This window comes from Ciconia boyciana, chromosome 6, assembly GCF_034638445.1.
Source record: "Ciconia boyciana chromosome 6, ASM3463844v1, whole genome shotgun sequence".
NCBI lineage: Eukaryota > Metazoa > Chordata > Aves > Ciconiiformes > Ciconiidae > Ciconia > Ciconia boyciana.
Genome location: NC_132939.1, coordinates 51538611 through 51556763, shown reverse-complemented (window position 1 = coordinate 51556763; position 18153 = coordinate 51538611).

Genomic DNA, 18153 nt, shown 5'->3' with positions numbered 1-18153 from the left:
ATTGTAGAAGAAAGTAGTGAAGGTACAATTCTGCATTTCCTCCATAAAAAACCTCTCAGAGGCAGAGGTATAATTGTGAATTGTCTCCATAAGATGATACCCGACATACAATAACAGTTTCAGTACAGCACTTAGATACCAAAATAAACCCAAGGTCACTGTTTTAATAACAAATCTCACAGGCAAAACATCACCAATTAAAGCAGAGCACAGCAAACTGCAAAAACCAACACCGATCTTTAACATGTACAGCAAAAAAATTAGCATGGTGCAGATCAGGTAAACCAATGCTAGGAACAGATGGATCAATATCACATCCCACAACTACTAACAGATCTGAATTCCTTAATATGCTCTGGTTAATCTCTTATTATCTCAAACCCTTCGGGCCCCACGTTGGGCGCCAAAAAGGACTGTCATGGTTTAGCCACAGCTGGCAACTAAGCACCACGCAGCCGCTCGCTCACTTCCCCCTGGTGGGATGGGGGAGACAATCAGAAGAGCAAAAGTAAGAAAACTCGTGGGTTGAGATAAGAACAGTTTAATAATTGGAACAAAACAATAATAATAATAATAATAATGAATTATAATGAGAAGGAAAACAACGAGAGAGAGAGAGAGGAACAAAACCCAAGGGAGGGAAAAAAAGAAGGAAAGAAGAATAAAAAAAAAAATTATACAACCACTCACCACCCGCCGACCGACGCCCAGCCAGTCCCCGAGCAGCGATTGCTAAACCCCGGCCAACTCCCCCAGTTTATATACTGGGCATGACATCATACGGTATGGAATAGCCCTTTGGTCAGTTTGGATCAACTATCCTGGCTGTGCCCCCTCCCATTTCTTGGGCACCTGGCAGAGCATGGGGAGCTGAAAGAAAAAAAAAAAGTCCTTGACCAATGTAAATACCGCTTAGCGACAGCCAAAACATCAGCATGTTATCAATATTATTCTTATACTAAAATCCAAAGCACCGCACTATACCAGCTACTAGGAAGAAAATTAACTCTATCCCAGCCGAAACCAGGACAAAGGACCAGGACAAAGTGTCAAAGGCTTTACTTAAGTCCTGGTAGATAAAATCTACAGCCTTTCCCTCATCCCCTAGGCGGGTCACGTGGTCGTAGAAGGAGATCAGGTTGGTCAAACAGGACCTGCTTTTCATGAACCCATGCTGGCTGGGCCTGATCCCCTAGTTGGCCTGCACATGCCTGTTGAGTGCACTCAAGATGAACTGCTCCATAATTTTCCCCAGTACCAAGGTCAGGCTGACAGGCCTGTAGTTCCCCAGATCCTCCTTCTGGCCCTTCTTCTAGATGGGTGTCATATTGGCAAGCCTCCAGTCATCTGGGACCTCCCCTGTTAACCAGGACTGCTGATAAATGATGGAGAGTGGGTTGGCAAGCTCCTCCACCAGCTCCCTCAGTACTCTCGGGTGGACCCCATTCAGCCCCATAGCCTTGTGAGTGTCCAGGTGGTGTAGCAGGTCGTTAACTGCTTCCTCCTCGATTATGGGGGGTTTATTGTGCTCTCTGCCCCTGTCTTCCAGCTCAGGGGGCTGAATACCCTGGGGATAACTGGTCTGACTATTAAAGACTGAGGCAAAGAAGGCATTAAGTACCTCAGCCTTCTCCTCATCCTTGGTGGCAATGTTCCCCCCCTGCATCCAATAAAGGAGGGAAATTCTCCTTGGCTCTCTTTTTGTTGTTAATGTATTTGTAAAAACATTTTTTATTATCTCTTACAACAGTGTCCAGATTGAGTTCTAGCTGGGTTTTTGCCTTTCTAATTTTCTCTCTGCATGACTTGACGAGATCCCGCTACTCTTCTGATATCCCTGTACTCTTCCTGATGTCCCAAACTCTTCTGGAACAATATTAGTCCTGGTTCTTAGGTATCATCACATCAAATATGCTTAATATTATCAGCATAATTTTCCAATTGATGCATTCTTGGGCAGTAGGGGTACTAGAATATGACCTTCAACCTTTCCTTTTCCACAGTTTGAGATCTGTGGACAGAAAAACATTTATGTGCTAACAGTTACTATTGCCAGGTAACAAAACATATTATCTTCTGCTTTGAAATTCTTCCTTTACCTTTATATCTGAAAGCTCTGTACACTAACAAGAAAAAAATACACCAGAGCCTGAAGCAAGGGAGTATGAGTATTCCAAGCAATCATTAGATCATTATTTCTACCTGCAAGCTTGTCATCCCTATAACCTATTGAATTAATAAAGCCCCAGAATGCTAGTTGGCACTGACAGAGCAATGCACTGCATGTTTTATGAACTATGTATGCAGCTCCCTCTGATTGCTATAGAGACACAAATTCATACAATTTCCTATCAAGAACCTGCTTCTTAATCATAAGCTAACCTCCATTCAAATTAAAGAAGTGTAACTCTTTTCACAAAGAGAATGAAAGAGTCTTACAGTTTCTAACAGTTTGATTTATTGTAAAATGACAACATTGGGAACATTAAATTTTAATATAAGTACTGTCACTTTAATCATAAGTTAAGTCTAATTCTTACACTGAAGAGCTCAGAAATTACTTCATTTTTAAAAGGAAATTCATTGCACTGTATAGGCAGGTGTGTAATTCCTTCTTTCAGAGAACCTGTGGATTATCTGCTTTCAGAAGAGGCTGAACTTGTGATTCATATTTGCTCTGTCACTTTTTTTTTCATAAATAATCTCTCATTTATTTCTCCTTTCACTTTGTAGCAGTAGAGAACTGAATGCACTGTTACTGTCTTGGTAACAATAATTAGACATAGAAAACTAATTAATGCAACAAAATATAAAAATCAGTTAGAAATTTAAATGAGATCTCCATCAAAGGAAAATGTATTTTTCTCATTAAAATAACCAAAACTGTTCCCTCTCTTCTGTTAATGTCCCAATATTCTACCTATGATCTCTATATCCATTGCTAAAACTTTTATTTGTAGACAGTAGCAATTTCTGGGCTTCAGAAGAATTCCTGTGTTTTTGTGCTGGTAGGTTGGTAAAAATGCATAGATGTCTTTCACAAAGATCAGGCTATCTCACTAGACAAGATCATCAAAGGATGATAGGGAGCAATATTATTATCATGTTTCAACAGATAGGGAATGGAGATATCATTTGAGTAAATTTTTCATCAAGGTCTCTGTTGGGTCTTTTGTCTGTCTTTCAAGAGGCATTATACTGGAAAGGTAGCTACAAGTCCAAGTAACTCTACTTGAATTCACCCTGGAGAGGCTACTTATAATCAGGATCTAACATTTTCTTTAAGATAGAGCATGCTTCCATTAGGAAGCAGACAAACTACTTAGAGGGATTAAGCTTCTCTTGCTTTACCTACCACTTCTGGAAACTTAAGACTGGTCCAGGAAAGCAGAAAGCTCACTTCTCCTTTGTAATCAGGTTTATAGGATGTCAGTTTCCTAGATCTGCAGCAGTGGTCCAGTCTACTGTGTTTCATCAGAAAAAACATCAAAACAGCTTAATAAAGCAACAGACCTACAGCTGTCCAGTTAGAAACCGGAAGAAGGAGCTGGGACCTTTGTTATGACAGAGGATAAGCCTGAAGAAGAACCTGGCTCAAGGGAAAAATGTCTTAAGGAACAAAAAGGTCAGAGAGATTGTGATGGATGCAGAGAGAAAAATAAGACAGACTTACAGGGAAAGAAACAACAGGGTTGCTAGAACAAGGGAAGATCTCAGGATGTCTGGATAAGCTGCAGTGATGCAACAGATCAGTTCCTGCACAAAGAACAAGTTTAAGTAAATCTTTCACTAGTCTTAAATCAGTCCCACTACAAAGATTCACACCTGATATTTAAGCTTGGCTGCTTGCGGTTTCTAGTGGTGGAGATACCAGCTGGATCCAATTCTCATTCCAGCGGATAGCTGGGACATGGAGCAGCTTGAACCAGATCTCAAAAGCCAGTAAAATAAAAACAACCTTCTATGTGTTGCTTTTATAAGACAACAGAGATATTTTCACAGGAATTAACAAAAGCAAAATTAGAACAGTAACTAATCCTGTTTACCAGATGGAAGAGACTGAGGGGGAGTTTATAGCTGGCAGATACACAGTAGCCATTTAACAGCTGCAAAAAATTTGGAATTCAAGACATATTTAAAGGGTCAAATGACATAAATTTATAAGAAGAACCAGTATCTGTTTTGCATATATCACTACTGCTGCTGAACAGAGAAATTATGTGTTTCTGTGTGCATATTGTTCAAAATTCACTGCAGTTACATTAAAAAGTCTTATAAAAAGGACTTTCTTCCAGAGCGAAATGGTAAACTTATTTTCTCATCCTCCACAACTCTCTTTAATTGCAGGTGGATAAGGTAGGACCCTGGGCTGAGGTATAGTGCCATATAAGACAAAGGTGTTATATATAATGAATTTCCAGAGCAGATGGCCTTTTCATTTAAGTAACAAAAATTAAACAGTGAAGCAGTTATACTGTTCCAGTCATAAAGATTACAATACACATTATTTAATATTTTTTCTTTTCCAAATGCCTACTCTCATGAGGAAATGTGTTCACCTGCTTGCCTTGACAAACCCATAAATTCTAGATGAGTTTTTATTTAGAAACATGTCAGGAATGTAATTAAAAAGAATTGATACTTAGTATCTGTCTATTTTCTTTCACAGTGATGGATTGAAGGGGGGATAGGAAAATGCATTTTTGTATCTGAGTAAATGGAAGAAAAGGTGATAATACCTGGATTACACATAGTGATAATTATTAGTAAACCACAAGGTGCTTTACAGTTAAGATATTATTCTCCAGATGTACACAGGACCTGGGTAAAAATCTTAACAGCATTTCAGATCTCTGTGTATTGATGACAACTGTGTTACTTCCATGACACTACCCATTACAGGAGCTTGTTTACGGGTGCTCATAAGCAGTTCAACCAGTTAGGCTGAAGTGCTTGCCTAAGGCATCTTTTCTTCCTCCTTTCCTTCCATTTTTATTGTTACTCAGAACAAGTTAAAGGAAAAGATACAGTTTTCCTTTTGCTAAAAGTTCCTATTATTGGTTAGCTGAGAAACTGATAACTTTATCCTTTGGAACATGCACAGCTGCAGTTGAAGTTGGTGAGAAGTGTGCTGTGACTTAAAACTTTGAACTATACTGTAATTTACAATATAAAACAAAATAAGAAGATAAAGTTGCTTCAGTATGAAAAATGTAAATGACTGACACTGAAAATACTGTCCGTCAACATTTTCAATTTTTTTTTCTGGCAAGTGTGTTGTTTGTGCATTACTTCTGTTTCAGTGGCACCACATGTTCTGAGTGGATAGATTTTCAACGAAGACTCACTGTCTCTATGGGAGTGCAGTATGTTGCACAGTAGCCTCTACCCTCATGCTATTTGCACATGTCCATATCTTATGTCATGTTTTCATAGAGCTGACATTGTTTGTGCTCCTGATCTCCAGGATCCCTGAAAATATTTTGGAGAAGTAGGAATTTCAAGAGATTACTTTAACTTTGCAAAATACTACTTCACTTCTGCTATCACAGAGCTACAGATCTAAAATTGCTCTGGTTGTACTGAATGCTGAGAAATGTTTTATTTTGTTTTAAAGCAAAATATTTAAATATGCAGAGGTCCCACATTGGGAGGACACTGTGGGCTGTGTGGCCCTGTTGTATAGCATGAGAGTTGGGATGCATTTCCCACAGTGAATTCTGTATATAAGTAACATATATTGAAGATAAGCCACAAGACTTGCTCCAAACCTTGAGAAGTGCTAGAAATGGATTTTGGTTCTACACAGACAAAGAAGGTTTCCTCCATAGACCAAAGATCACATTTTTTGCATCTGAATGTACTGATATGAAAACCTATCCATCCAGAGACACTGCACTTTGGAGAAAAAAAAAAAAAAGAAAAAAAAATGTGTCCTGGACAACATGGTGAAGGAAGAATGTGTAATCAAGGTGTCATGGCTGACTCATTGCTCAGAGTTTGTTTAGGATTCACCTTAAATAACTTCATGATTCAAATAGATATTTATAAAAAAAAAAAATCCAATTTGGTTTAAAATTATTAAAGGAATGCGGGGGGGCTGTGTGTGGTAACAAGCCAATGTGAGCAATCTTATGATCCACTTGCTCTATTTTGTAGCTTTTCATTCTGGACATCTAAAGGTATGCCTTAGAAGTATTGAAGAAGAGATATGGAATTTTATAAGAATACCTTGTGTCTCTATGCACCTTCAAAGAAAGGGCAAGGAAATGCAGTGTAAGAGTCCACCAACATTCCAAAGCAGGATGCGGTAGCTATATGCAGTAATTATTTCTGAATTTATGTGGGAAGTTTTCATTGTGGACACTGCGTTTGACAGGTTACATCCAGCCACCATTGGAGGGCTGAAGCAGTCAGAGAATGGAGGTGAGTATGGAAATTCATGAAGATTTGAGTTACAGACAGTCCTGTGGACTTAGACTAATGCAGGTTAGTGCTGTTCTAAACTTATCATCTACTTTGCCAGTCTTCATTAAGATAATGTTTGGTACACTACAGAGTGTTTTATTAACCTAAAGAAACCATCAAACATGCTGCTACTTATTAACTAGAGAAGATTTTTAGATTATGCAGAATTTAGGCTCTCAGAGTGATGCATCTAGTAAAAGCAAAATGAAGCATACACCTATTCTAAGAAACCATAGATGCCGATGTTTTCCTTGGAAGAATTTATTTGGTATCCAAAGTCCTGCTGTACAGGATCACAGGTACCTCCATTCTGGCTGAGCTAAATATCTAGGTACTTATCGTCCATTTAAAGCTGCCTCAGGTTCACAGGTCCCTGAGAATCCCCATTGGATAGGGCTGTTCAGATGACACTTAATGCACCCTGGAAGTACTGTGCTTATCACAAAACAAAACAGTCAAATAAATTTAAAGTGTGTCTGTTGGAGGAAATACTCATGGTGGAAGTGCCTTATGATTAGAAAACATGTGCAGGAAGTTAAGATCTCACCTCAGCTGCAGGAATTTGAACCTGCTCTTCTGCTTTACAAGAGGATGCCTTGATTATTAATCTGCTGCATAGGTGTCTGTTTCCTATCTTCTGTTGAATCTGGGCCACCATGCAAGCAAAAATGCAACAGACCTGGTCATTATATTTGATCTTGTTTACAGTGTCTTCTCTTTAGATTAAGTATTTGTTGCACTGAGATCACAGCCTAGGAAAAAAAAAAACCCAAACAAACAATCAAAAAGCCTATGTAGCTTTGGATCTCTGGGCTACTTCGTTCTTGTTCCCAAGTTGCTTGTTCCCCTGCTCCCTTAGCCTCACCCTGAGGTTACTAACTACTCTGTTCTGATAGTTTAACTCTTCACTCTGCAATCTTTGAAAGGATCTGGGTGGTATACATCTATTTCCCTTTCCCTTTCCTTTTTCTTTTCTCAGTTTCCTTTGCAGGACTGTATTAGAGAAGAAAAAGGCACAGAGCTAAATAGGCAGATACTAGAAGAAACGTTAATCTCCAGTGTGAGAGTAGATGAGGTGTGTAATGACAAGAAGATGGGACACGTCGATGGTGGTATCCATGTAACCTTGATCAGCAGCAGCTGGGTTAGTTCACCTCCTTGTGTCCTAAGAAGGTAAATAGTCTTCATTTTGAAAGATGACAAAGAACTATTAACATCCACTTATGAAGACTTCCTTGTTCAGTCTGTAGTTTATTGCTTGTGTAATGCTTTCTGCTAAGTCATTGAAAGATGAGATTCTGGCATATGCTTCAGTGAAGAGTTAAATGGAGAATAGAAGGAGAAAGGGGGATTTCATAATACGGACTATAGAATCTCCACGCACCATTACATTGCATCCCAAGCACAGGATATATGGCATATATCTCTGCTATGAGCAGCAGTCCTGATAGCATCTTATGCCTTTGCTCACTGTGGAGTGAAGGTATGCTACCCTTTTCTAACTGAAGTATTTAGACTAAACCAAACCTTTGTGTATCTTTAAAGTTAAAAGTTATGCCCAGCCAGAAACAAGGGCATTTATCAAGGTGCTTACACCTTCTCTATCAGAGTGACCATAAACCCTTTGAGGCCATTACTGTGTGTCTCTGGACATCGGTAATAATCTTTGAGTTCTACCATAATACATAAAAAGCAAGGGCAGTCTTCACTGGTAAAGTGCTTAAGCCCTGACAACCTTACAAGAAGTTGAGCAGAGCGAGCTCCTTTGTTTTGACAAGGTAGTCTTCCAGGATGACCAATGAAGAAGCCACATTAAATGATGGCTCTTCCTTTCCATTTCCACATGTTTCCTCTGGCAACCTGAGAGAACTGGACCACCCTTCCCTCAACTTGCCATCTTGCAGGTAATCTGGAAGTCAGATCTGGGGCCTCTCCCAAAGCTGAGCCCTTGCCTTTACTATGTTTTTCAATAAAACTTCTGTTTCACAAAGTAAGCTCAGTGTGTAGAATAAAATCTTTCCAAAATTTAGACCCCAATTTTGCCTTCCCAGGTGTGAAGAAAATTTGATGAGTTAGAAAACAGCTGAGCTGCCTTCCCATGTGTAGAAAGTTATTACACAGGCAGGTCACAAATCCTTTTGTTTTTTTTCACACACACATATTAAATGAGTTTCCAAAACTAATGGTGCAATTGTGCAATGGTTGACACATTTCTTGTATCTCATGAACTAGAAGTCAGCCAGCTGACTTCTGAAGCTTTCAAAACCATCCATCTATCATGCTGAGTATTGATCTTTGTGCATTGTAGAGAGGTTTCTAGCATGGAAATATAGCATAAAACATTATTTCAATTATTTGCCCTAAGCTACACCAGCTTTTTGGTTTGTTGTTAAATTTCAAGGGTTGATATATTGGTCATTCAATTAAGATGAATCACCAAGCATTTCCCTTTCCAGTTCATTCCAGTTTTACCAGTGTTTGAGGATACAAACCAGAGTGAACACTAATATGATATACTTCTCAGTTCTTTTACAGGCTGCAAACACAAAACAATATTGCTATCTTCATTGCATTCCTCTAGAAAGGAATGGAAACTAAATGTTGTACTACATCTCTCATGTGTCTCATGTTCTTTTCCTGGTACCTGAAGGACCTTTTACATCTTACACTTTTGCACTGACTCTGGCTACTGGCTATCCTATGATCTTGAAGTTCTGAACTGCTGTTATCATGTTGGCAGAAATCAGCGAGTCCTCAGTGATGATAAACAATTCTTTGCAGCACTGCCTGTAGATATTAAAGTCTTCAAGAGCATCTGGATGGAAACTAGAACTAAGCTAAAGGGGAAAATTCACAATCAATTTTTTAGCGCCAATGGAAGCACAAGTAGTCACTGCCTCCCTCTGGCCACTCATTCTTGCCCTTGGAATGGTCCACTGGGCTGGTTTGGCAGAAATACTTGTATTAGCTGCTATGTGGTGGGCTGAATGGGGGAAGGAGGAAGGTGGTAGAGGGCCAAAAAAAATGGCTGGGAAGCTGGTTGTGTCAGTTACCCAGGGTTGTTCAAGCAGTTTCACTATTGAAGTTTTAGCCACAGCCTCAGAGTTCAGAGTTCAGATTTCTGGCAGATCAGGTTTCAGGGTTTCATTCAAGGCACTATCAGATATATCTGGGGCAGAGCCTGGAAACAGTCCCTGTCTGGTTTCGGTTTGACTTGGCTGTAACTAAAACCACAGGAGCTGGTTCATAGAACCAAAGAATTGGAAAGGAATCAGACTGAGGTTCAGATGCTGACTTATCTTAAAGTGATGTTATCTTTAGTATGGGCTTAGTTTTTGTGTTGGATTTTGCATGTACCCCACTGCCTATAGGGTTTTACAAAAGGTAGAGTTAAAACAGAAAATGTTCTCCTGCTACTTACAGGATGCAAAACCCATTCCAAACTACATCAGTTGCACTTGCAATGCTAGCAGAAAAGCCAGTCTGTGCTGCAGCATCCGCAAGATAGCTTACTGTCACTCTATATAAAGTTGGCTATTTACTTACAAGAATGTAATTCAGACTATTCATTTGGTAAATACCACAGATTTCCATTGAATAATGTTGAGTTGATGAGCCTGATTTAGTTAGACATTATAATTAATTGTTCCAAAAATGCCTGAGCAAAGGGGTATCATCAAATAATCAATTATCCAGGGGCTTTTAACTGAGATAGTTACATCTGGTTTTTTGTTGTCAGCCTTTCAGAAGTTTAAGATCATGTTTTAATGATCAGAAAATTATATCTGTGTTTATAGAGATAGAGATACTTTAAAAAAGGATAAAATTCATGGCTGGTTCAAATAAATGTCATAGACTGGCAGATATAATGAAAATACTCCATTTACTCTACTATTAAAAGTTAATGATGTGTGTATATAATAACTTAAAAATCTAATGTTTTCAAGTGCTAGCTATGGATTTTCCAGAACAGCTGGATACAACATGCATGCTAATTCAGAGAGCAGCTGGATTTTCCTCTGCTGTTGTGAATAGGTGGGATTTAAAGGGAAGAGTGCTACCTAGTGCCAAACATAATTTCTAAGTGGTTGTGTTCTCTTGGGATGTTTTGATTGAATTAAGAGGTTTCAGCTAGTTCAGTAAGTGCAATGTAATGGGTAGCAAAAGGTCCTGTTCACCACACTTTACTGTACCCAATATGTAGGAACTTTTGCTCATTTGTTAAGTCTCCAAGTGAAAATTCCTGAAGTACTATCAGGATTGGCTAAGCTTTTGAAGTCATGTTAGACATTGCAATACATTATAAAGATATCCATACATTGGACTGTCCCCACATACTACATTGTGTGTTTTTCTAATGCCCAAACTAGAATGTTTTTTAAAGAAAAAATTTACTGTATGACAAAGAGCAAGAATAATATGTTACTCATAATGACTGCAAGTGTCTGGATGAAAAGATCCTGTACTTTTAAATTCTTCCATTCTCACCTCCCATACTTGCTACAGGACTTCACTCTCTTTATTCTTGTCAGATTGATTTATTCCCAGAGCAAATATGACTTTATTATTCCAATTTTTACAAATTTGAGTGCCTGTCATTGTTTGGGCTGAAATCTTTACTATCTCTTCTTTCTTCTGTTTACTCAGTGTGAATATCCGGTACATGCAGTAATTCAGTTTAGCCTTATCAGACATGTAGTCCCATGGTAACAGTGGGGAATATCTTCATTATTAATAATATTATGAGTACAGCAGTCTACTTATGGAAGCTGTGTCTGCATATTTGTGGAGTTTGTCTAGTGTTATCTGTCCTCTGCTAATTAGAATTTAGCTGACAAAGGATTGAAAAGGAGGGAGGACATTTTTGCTTTGAGTGCTTATTATAGTCAGCTCTTGTAATGTGTCTATGCTGCAGATTGCGGCACAGAAGAGATGCATCTAAGTTTGGCTTTAAATTAATGTGCCCAGGTAATAAAAGGAATTTAGCCATTGAAATACGGAACTTTGTATAAGATTCCCAAAGACAATGAACTGGGAATACTAAGAAAAGTGAAAAATTAATCTTACCAAAATTGGATAGATTCTGTGGGATGTACTGGCTGATTTGCTGTCACACAGTGTTATTATTACTCTGCTCCATGCTAACACAGCCTGGAGGCGAGTAATATGAATGGTATATGAATTCAACTGTACTTCTTTCCTATGTTACTAATCTAGGAGAAGCCTGGAAATGGATATAGTGCAATGTGTCTAAATTTTGATTACCTTCCACATAGCAGGACTCACCAAGATTATTGAGAGCTCAGCTTCTCCTGGACAAATACCAAGAAGGAGCTGAAACTTCTAAGACACATTTGGATATGTAGCAACAAATATTCAGTGGTGAACTGCATGTGTTCCTGCCACGTCTTTTGCCTGTAACAATGTCTGTGAAGGGGGGGAAGTATTTTGTCAGTCTTGAGTTTTTCAACTTTTAGTCTGGCTGCACTTTTGACTGTTCTTATGTTATAGGAGAGAGAAATTAGATGTAAAGTATCTTCAGCCATGGGTAGGAACTCATTTATGTCAGTGCTGCATGAATACTAGTCACACTATGCTCTTCTGTCCCATGGAGTGGAACATGTGTCACTTGCATGTTGGGGCTCTGGCACCACATGACAGGAAAATGGCCACATGTCAAGGTTGCAGGTGGAAAGGGTTGCTTTCAACAGGGCTTCTTGGAGGGTGGGCCACCTAGGAGACACTTTTCTTTATGTGTTCCTCAGTGGGGAGCTTCAGTGTTGTGCTGGGACCTTTCTCCAGCTCCATGATTCAAGCGAGTCATGGGATGGAGAACAGGCTGTGTGATGCACTCTGATATGTAGGTGGGGTGCTAGCAATGAGCAAATGTGAGGTAGAAGTCAGCTGTAAGTTTTGTTTCAATGAATGAGACTTCATAGACCTGAAGTAGAGAACAAAAAGAGTTTCCTTCCCCCAACAGCTGAGGAAGTTGGATTTTTTTTTAGATATGTATTATTTTTAAAGAAAATTGGAGAAAACCTGGATTGATAGAAATATTTTTCACTGAGGAGACAGTTCTAAGTTCTGTTACACATCAAGCTACTTAACCTTTCCCTGGAGGAATTTTTTACATCTAAAGTAAGTAAGAGAAGGTGGATTTCCACTACTTACGTATCTCTACCCTGACAAAACAGCCACAGAAGCATAACAAGGGGTTCACATCCCAAATCTGGAATGACGTTTGGGAGGTACACCTTAAAGACAAACTCTGAGCCACAGCATGTGCTGCTGGCATTGATAAAAAGGTCTATTTCAAACAATAAGCCAGTACAACAAAACAAAAAAGCAGGGTGGAAGAAGACCTCAAGAAAAGAAATAGCACAGCTTGTTGATAGTGCTAATGTGTAGAGGTGTTCCCACCATCAGGCTCTGAGGCTGCACAAGGAAGCTGTTTCTTTTTCCATAACCCAGAAGATCTCAACAGGGAATGAAAACAGTTGTTTCTCATCTCTTCCTGGTAAAATTTCAGAACGTTTGGGCCCCTTGGTGGGATGCTTCCTGGAGCTAATGTTTATCATTTTTCCCTCTTTTTTTTAAACAAAATCTTTTCAACAGCTCAGGCTATAATGGATTTGTGCTCAGCATGAATGCTATTCTCTGCCCCTTACATCAGTGGGAGCAGGAGCAGAGCTTGTTTTAGAACCAGTGGAAATATTGGCAGGGACCTTGGAATTTGTGCATAGCTCTGAGTCCTACAGGCAAATAATAGCATGCAGCAGAAATATTTACTGAACTGGATATCTAGTGATTTCTTTTGTAAAAGGGCAAGCATCACTTACAAAATTACACTTACAAAATTAGCAGTCAGGATATAGAAACTAAGGCAAACAAAGAGCATGATGGCATTTTGATTTTTATCTGGTGCATTTGGCAAGGTTCATTCATTAGGTTAAAATGGGTGTATCCTATGCAATCCATTTAGTGTTATTGAGGGAGGCGGGCACTTGGTGACATTCATTCTTCCCTATTTTCTGCTTCTGTACTTCAGAGATAATTCATCTGTCTCTCATTGGTTAGAGGAAAAAGAAGAAAACCTTGTAGTTCAGGTATACAGTTTTGACAGTTCTTTTATCCACTTTGCACACATCCCTTCCAATAAGGATATAATAAGGGATTTTGCTGTCAAAATCAGGACAAAAAGGAGAAGAGCAAAAAGAACAAAATAAATTAATTCAACTTCTAGAATAAAAACAACTGTGGTGGTGATTATTTCCTTATGGTTCAGCTGCAGTCACTGACTGTAACCTTAATGGAAACAAGATTGATAGGTTTTGCACACACTTTTGGAAATATCATTAATACTAGTGATTACCTAATGACTAATTGGTTAATGGTTGTAAAGGGCTTGAAAGATAATGTTAAGACATTTCTTCAATGGTCTAGAGAACACAGGGCTAGATAGACCCTCCTTCCCCAAGGATGTTAGCTGACTGTCTGTCAGCTCCAGGTATGCTGGAGAGGCCCACAGGTGAATACAGACGTGGCACTTGTGACCCTCAGGGCAAGCAACAACTGCACATTCGGCAGGGGTCTTTGTTAGCGAAATGGATGTCCAGGCCTTTTTTTTCATGCAATACCATGCCTCAGATGCCTTTTGCCTGAATCTTAAGCAATCAAACTCCTTATTAGGCAAGGAAGTAGTGCACATACAGATCCATGTGATCTATTGTAAAAGTGGTTGCCAGAGCCTTTGGAATAAATGTGAAAAGAAACAGCTGATATTTCAAAACCGAATCGCAAGTTTTGCATCCCTGCAAAGTTACAAATATACAAATCTTACTATGCATCTCCTGAGTGACTACATTAAGGTGATTCATGAAGATACAGAAAATTCATCCCTGTCAGCTGGGGCCGAGAAGGATAAATTACCTGGGAACAGCCTATTATGCTTGTTCTTAGTACTTTTAAAATTACAGTTGACATTTATTTCTAAGATGTTATAATGTACGAGGGAGGATAACATTCTCTGCTGCTATAGAGCTGTGAACACCTGCATTCAATAATCATTTGCATGTCTCTCTCCTCTTTAATCCAAGGATTTAGATTCCCTTTACAAATATTTACCAATTAAGCAGCTCAACAGACTATACTGTGGGAACATATTGTTTGTATTTTATGGTTGTGCAAAGTAAGAATATAGAGAGGTTAAAGGATTTATCCGCAGTTGTATCAGAGGTCAAAGGAAAGTGAAGTGTCAGGACCCAGGCGTCTTGCCCTACATAGGCTTCAGTCAGTCCTTCTTTTACATGTATATTTCTCTTTGAGTGATATACTCATCAAAATGGAGAAGTCATTTTTCAGGTCAAATGTTATGTACTCACAGAGTTTTTTAAAGAGAGACGGGACTATTGCGATCCTCTACTCTGGCATCTTGTGAAATACAGAGGATTTCCATGACTTAATTCTTGTTTCAAGTCCAGGGGCTGTCATGGACTAGAATATTTCAGGAGGAAAACAAAAATAACAATAAAAAAGCAAAACAACCCCCTCAAAAAACAATCCTCCTTTGAAGACTCTATCAAAGGGCAATCCACTATACCCTTGATTGAGTTGTGGCAATGTTTAGGACCCTTACTGTTAAAGTGTTTGCCTTATTTCAGTTAACTTCAATTTCTAAACATAAGCTGCTGCTTTACCAATAATATTTATTTCATGGGATTTAAGTTCCTGAATGTCGTAAGGGATACAGACCTAACCGTCAAAGCCCAAGTGTGTTTAGTTTTTCCCAAAAATGTTTAGAAGTGTTTATTCTTGCATCTGTGGATATTTTTATTATCTTTACAAATGTCCAATCTCCTTATTAAATCATATCAGATTCTAACACAAATCTATTGGTAAAAATGTCTGCAGTTTAGTCATGCAGGGTGGAAGAGAAGATTTCCTTTGAAATTTGCCTATTTAATTGATTGTCGTCTTGTTCATGAATGTTGAGACAAAGATCATGGAAGGTATTGATTCCCCTTTTCATAGTTAGTCATTGTTTTTGTATATTTTGTCATATCCTTTTAGAGTTCTCTCACCTTGTGTAAACAATCTCAGTCTCAGGATTCAGTGTCTCTTCAGTGAAGACATTTGACCAGTCTAATCTCATTACTTTTCTTGAAATGTGTTCTTGCTTGTGACTTGTTACTTTTTTTTCCATGGGAAGCTCGACTAGGACTCAGTGAACAATGGAAAACAAAAAATGCATCAACTGTAAATTAATCCATCCTGCAATGTTTTTTTGTTTCCTTCTGAGAACCTTTGAATGCAAATATTTGAGGAACAGAGATGCTGAGAGGAGTAATTCAGGACAAGCAAGATTTTAGTTGTGGGTCCTGGGATTTAGAATTGGTATGATAGTAAGCTACATAAGCAATATAGTTTGATTTCTCCTTCCTTTATTGGACAGTGTATGTAGCTCTTCAGCAACATGAACTAGAAATAATATCGGTGAACAAGTTACGGTGTAGTAAAATGTTGCTAATTACATACATCTGGCATCTATACAAAATGAACTACTTGTTATAGTGAAACTTGTGTGTTCAGTGGTACTACTTAATCTGATTCAAATGCAGATTTAAAGCGCAAGAGTCCCTTGCTGATATAGTTCTACGTAAGAAATATGTTTGCAACATTGGTCTGTTTGCTTGTGGGTATAAAGTAGTCAAAAGTCATGGAAGAAATACTAAATCACAGATCATTTTCTGACTGCTAGTCCACGCCTACTTGCTTCAGTTGTGTCCTGAGCATTGCCTCTGAGCATAGTAAAATACAGAGAATGCAGAGCCACACACATGGAAGGAAGAACTGGCATAGGGTGTATGGACTTAGTGGATCCTCTAATGTCCATAATAAGAGTCTGGTTCATTATTATTATTCTTTTGTATTTTAATAATCGTAACCACCTGGGCATCTATTATAGCGGACACCCTATCCGTTTCTGTGCCTTTATCCGGAATGAGGCATTTAACCCTCTCATTTGAGAATTTCAAAACTACTTAAGAGGATTCATTTGTTTTTACAACACAGCTGTTTCACAGGACTAGATGATTTCTTGCATTTTTTGAGACAGGAAAATTACTTGATTAGATAGCATGCTGTTGGCAGAGGCAATGGCTCGGTACATGTAGGCTCATTCAGTTTTCTCTGTCCAAACTCCAAGCTCAAATATTTTCCCTCATGCTGCTTATATAATAAAACAGCCCAAGACAAATTATTATATTAACTGTTGGCTTGTTAGATCATAAGATTAATGATCTTAACAGAGCTGTGATCTGAAAAGAAATGTGATTTAATACAAGTCACATGGACACATCTGCCCAGACATTTCTACATGAAACTAATGCTTTTTCTCTCAGTAGAAGAGATTATATGGAAGTGCACATGATCTTTTCTCCTTTTAATCTTGACCTTTGACCTTTAATGCATTTTTAATATGCAGTGTTTTCTGTGGCTCCACAGGTGTTTTGCCAAGAAACTGGCTAAGTTCTATGTGCCTGATTTATGTATGAATGCTGAACTATGTCTGATTTTTCATTTTTAGTGCCTGTTTGAGTTTGAAGTCAGTTTTGCAGCTGGTGGATAGGGAAGAAAAAAAGAGGTCAAACTTTTTATGCAGCAGGCTGCCATGGTTAGAAGCCAGGTAAATCCCACAATACACATTTCAATGTCCAAATAACCTAGCAGTGTCCTGCAGTGAGAGCACCCAGTGAGATAAGCATGAAAGCTCAAGTGGACATATACCAGAATAATAGTAGAAGAGCCATATAGTAATTTTTTTTTGAGTGAAAAATTCAGGTCTCTTTCTACAGTGTCTCCTCCAAGAGCCACACTGAACTGCCTGATAAGACTCAGTTAAGGTCTGTAAAGCCATTTGGAGATGGAAAAGTGTTTATGGAAGCTAAGTCTTATAAAGATTATGACTATGTATCACAGATGTAGGCCACACGAGCAGTTGGAAAAGTTGAGAAAGGAATTACAAGGGTGGTAACGACAGCCCTGTGTGCGTAGTGCATTTACCTGGGATGCACACAGACATATCTGTTACAGAGTTAGGACCCCATCTCCTTATCCGATATTTCTAGTGTATTTTTAAAAAAGGTAGATATCTCCAACCAAGATGTTCTGGGATCCGTGGAATCCAACGAAGTTACTCCAAGAGTTAACTGATGCAGAACAGGGGAGTGAAAAATATCACTGAAAGGATGGAGAAGCACATGGTGGGAGTGGTGAGCACTCAGTGAAACTAGAAACATCAGTGAAAGTTAGGATTTATGGATGAAACAATGGTAAGTGGAAACTGGAATGGGACAAGAGGAAAATAACCTTCCAGGGAATTTTAATCTTCACCATAACACTTTTTTTTTTTTTCTGTGGCATTGGACAATTCATTGAGCTTTTACGTCTCTGTGTCCGCATTGATCAAATGGACAAAATGAGCAATCTAATACCTATAATTCCCAGTATAAGGAAGTTAATTGTGTGTGCGAAGTGCTTTGGAGGAGAGACATTGTGATTGAAGTAGGTTTGGGTGGGGGTCCTGGGGAACGTCCCCTTGGCAGGCAGGCAGCCTCTGTCACTCACCATGGTGTCTACAGTTCTAAATGCAGCAGAGGTACTTGATGCTAACGTGTAACTCAAAAC